The sequence below is a fragment of the Dipodomys ordii genome, unplaced genomic scaffold, assembly GCF_000151885.1.
Source record: "Dipodomys ordii isolate 6190 unplaced genomic scaffold, Dord_2.0 Scaffold303, whole genome shotgun sequence".
NCBI classification, from domain to species: domain Eukaryota; kingdom Metazoa; phylum Chordata; class Mammalia; order Rodentia; family Heteromyidae; genus Dipodomys; species Dipodomys ordii.
Window position 1 is genome coordinate 260,182 of NW_012267519.1, and position 4,412 is coordinate 264,593.

Sequence of the window (4,412 nt, forward strand, 5' to 3'; positions counted from 1 at the left end):
GAACTCTGGGCCTGGGTGCTGTCCCTCAGCTCTTCAGCTCAAGGCTAGCGCTCTACCACTTGAGCCACAGTGCCACTTCTGGCTTTTTTCTTTTTCTTATGTGGTGCTGAGGAATTGAATCCAGGGTCTCAGGCATGCAAGGCAAGCGCTCTACCACTGAGCCACCTTCCCAGTCCCGCATTGAATTTTTTTAATGTTTTCTATATACACACTTCTTTTTATTTGTCTATCCTCCTCTCCTGGATCCCACCACCCATACACTTTTTTGAGATATCCTCAGTGAAACATATTCTTACCATTTCATAGAGGAACTGAATATAACATTTTGCTTTATAAAAGCTAAAAGACAGCCAGTACTCAGAAGGATGGAATATGAGGATCAAAGATTGAAGTCAGCCTGGACAGGAAAGTCTTTAAGACTCTTATCTCCAACTAACCACCAAAAAGCCAAAAGTGGAACACTGGCTCAAGTGGTAAGAATGCTGGCCAAAAAATGTTCAGAAACTGGGCCCATACCCTGTGTTCAAGCCCCAGGACCCGCACACACACACAAATGCACGCACGCATGCGTGGACAAAACCTAAGAGATGATTTGTGTTTATTAGTATATGATTTTCCTAGAGAGTAGATTCCAGATGGGTGATACAACTAGTTGAACAGACTGATAGTCTTATTGAGATGGAAGTTTAGTACATCTCCATGAGGTACCTTATGTTGATTCAATATATGTATACAGTGTGTAATAATCAAGTTAGAGAAGTAAGCATTTCTATCTTTTCAAACATTATTTTGTGTTGGGAATGGTATATTCTAGTCATTTTGGGATATAGCATTTTCAACCAATAATTACTCTACTGTACTAAAGAAGAACCAGAAGCAATTCATTCTGTGTCCTGGAGCCCCTTGGTGAGCTTTTTCCCTTTTGCCTTTTTCCTAATGACCACTATTCCCTTCTGTCCTTCCATGACATTGACTTATAACTGAAAATGAGAGAGAATGTGGTATTTGTCTCTGTGTCTGCTTATTTTACTTAACATAGTATCCTTTTGTTTCTGCCATGTTACCAAGAACAAAAGTAGGAACTACACAAATACATGGATGCTGAATAATCTGTTCTTAAATGATTCATGAATAGTTAAAGAAATTAAGGCAGATACTTTTACTTTGGCTAAAATGGGACACAGAGGGCTGGGAAGGTAGCTCAGTGGTAGAGTGCATGCCTTGCAAGCATGAGGCCCCGGGTTCGATTCCTCAGCACCACATAAACAGAAAAAGCTGGAAATGGCGCTGTAGCTTAAGTGGTAGAGCACTAGCCTTGAGCTGAAGAGCTGAGGGACAGTGCCCAGGCCCAGAGTTCAGGCCCCAGGACCGGCAAAAAAAAAAGTGGGACACAGAAAATAATCTTGCACACTTAAGAGTTTCTAATCTGATATTACAGTATTTATACAATTAAAAATATCAGTATTGGAAATTAGAATGCTAGACACAAATGTACTTAAAAAGAACCATGTAGATATAATGGAGGAATTGGTTGATATAGGTATTAGGATAAAAAGAAACCTTGCTTTAAACTTTATATACAGACACAACTGATTTTTTTTTTTTGCCGGTCATGGGGGTTGTACTGTGGGCCTGGATGCTGTCCTTCACCTTGAGCTCTTCAGCTCAAGGTGAGTGCTCTACCACTTCAGCCACAATGCCACTTCTGGTTTTCTGGTGGTTAATTGGAGATAAGAGTCTTACGGACTTTCCTGCCCAGGCTGGCTTTGAACTGTGATCCTCAGATCTCAGTCTCCTGACTAGCTAGGATTTCAGGCATGAGCCACTAGCACCCAGCACACACTTGATTTTTAATTGGTTGGTTCTCTTGTACTTGTATATAGAGGAAATGGGATTCTTGATATTAAACAAGAGTTGATAACTCCATCAATCTTGTTTATTCCTTAAAGAGGGATGGAGAAAGGGATGAATTGTTGGATGGATGGATAGTGAGGTAGGTAGATAGGTAGTAGGTGGGTAGGTAGGTAGATAGATAGATAGGTAGATAAGTAGATAGATAGATAGATAAAATGTGTGTAGTTAGAAATAATATAATGACTGGGAATAATAATATAAGGGCTGGGAATGTGGCTTAGTTGTAGAGTGCTTGCCTAACGTGCATGAAGCCCTGGGTTCCATTCCTCAGTACCACGTAAACAGAAAAAGCCAGAAGTGATGCTGTGGCTCAAATGGTAGAGTGCTAGACTTGAGTAAAACAAAGCTCAGGGACAGTACCCAGGCCCTGAATTCAAGTCACATGAACAGCTTAAAAAAAGGATATAGTGAACCAGGCACCAGTAAACCAGTAGCTCTTGCCTGTAATCCTAGTTACAAACCAAGGATTGTTGTTCAAAGTCAGCCCAGCAAGGAAGTCTGTGAGACTCCCAATTAACCAAATTAACCAATTAACCAAAAAGTCAGAAATGGAGTTGTACCTCAAGTGCAGAGTGCTAACCTGAGTGAAAAAGTTAAGGCATAGTGTCTAAGCCCCAGTACTGGAGCGGCACACGTGCCCCCGTATGTATGTGTGTGTGTGTGCTTGCACACTACCATTTGAGATACACCTCTGACCTTGCTTATTGCTGGTTACTTTTGGAGATGGGCTTGCACAGATTTTTTTCTACCCAGGCTGGTTTTGAACCAGGATCTCAGCCTCCTGAGTAGCTAGGATTAGAATCATGAGCCACCTTCTCCCAGCTCAGATACTCCCTTAAGCTTTCTACATATATTTTTTTCATCTATTGCTCAACTGTTTGTCATCAACGTTCTCAATTCTAGAATATTGTGGTATGAGAAGATCTAATAGTAAAAATGCATGGGAGTTTTTTCTTTGCCTTTTCTGGCTAATAAGGGAAAAATCATTTCACTTTTTTTTCTTTTTGTATAAAATGTGTACTGGATTCATCAGTGATTTTTAATTTCATACAGCAATTTTTCAAAATCCAAAATATTTCCAGAAGGCCAGGAATAAAAGAGGTTAGATTTAGGCAGTTTGTGCTGGCACAAGAGATTTTTTACATTTATAAATACACAAGCCTTGCCTTTCTATAAAAGAAGCTTTCTCATGCCTGTGAGTGATGATAGCATTCACAATCCATATAATTTTATTTTCCTAAAACGAAGGGTCCTTGGAGACTATCTCAACCCAAGCTACATTGTGAAGATAGAGATTGAAAATCTCAATAGGGACATAATATGCCCAAATTCACACACAATCTCCAGAGAGACAGCATATCCTCTTTTCCTTCACCTTGGTGAAATGAGGTTATACTGCAGAAGTGGGTTTTGCAAAACAGCATCCCTGAAATTTTCACAATGTCAATAATCATTTGTTGTTTACTTTTTTAATAGATTACTTTTCTAACCCATTAGTTCTGTCTTAATAATCTAATTTTGTTCTTTGCCTCTAATTTCTCAAAGTAGTTAGAGCCTCTTAATCTAGTGATCTTGGTGCGATGCTCTTTTTGCCACCCCCGGATCTCTATGGCTTTTTCTAACTGTCATAAAGCACAATGGCAGGAAAATCATAGTTGAGAAGAAGGAAGGTTAATATAGTCTATGCATGTTGTAAAATTACGAGAGTTTACAGTTACCGTCTCCTAATGCAAAACTTCATACTGAAGTGGTTAGCCTTATATCCTGTAGGCTTACAACTTTGTTGAATGCTTTTTAGGTTGCTTGGAAATTTTCCAAGATTTGAAAAGATGTATAAGTTTGAAAATACAATGGAGATGCTGTATATCTTTTGAACTTATGCAATCCACTTGAAATTTGAAAGAAAATATTTGTAATAATGCCATTGTCTCTCTTGGCTAGCTTCCTATTTCAGCACATGCATTGGGGTGAATGTCCATAGTAATATAATTGCTTAATCATTGACTAATTATTAGTGGAAATTGGAAGGTTTATTTGTGAAATTCATTTTTCTATTTCCAATATTTTCATTGTGCCCAGGAATTACTTATCAGATGAGTAAATCATCCAGTGTATCAATTGCTACACTATTTTCACTTCTGAACACTTTGAATGATAGTTTCAAAGGAAAGAGGAACAGAATCAATACAGAATAAATATTAACTGGTCTGCTGAGAAAGCAAGTGAATGATTTTATGAATGACAGTTTTTTCCCAGTATGAGGAACTGAATAATAGTCTAGGAGAGTAAAGATTGCAGTATTTTTCTATGGCCTCTCTTATTGTTGTTGAGTGTGTGTAACATTCACAACAATAATTATGCAAGAATAAGTAATTTTATTGCTATACCACTTTATCTAGTGGCTCTCCAAAAGGCAAAAGGTAATTGAACACTCCAGTGTAAAAAGCAAAGTACTCTTGTTTTATATTTTATACCTTTTGTTTGATTAAATCTCACCT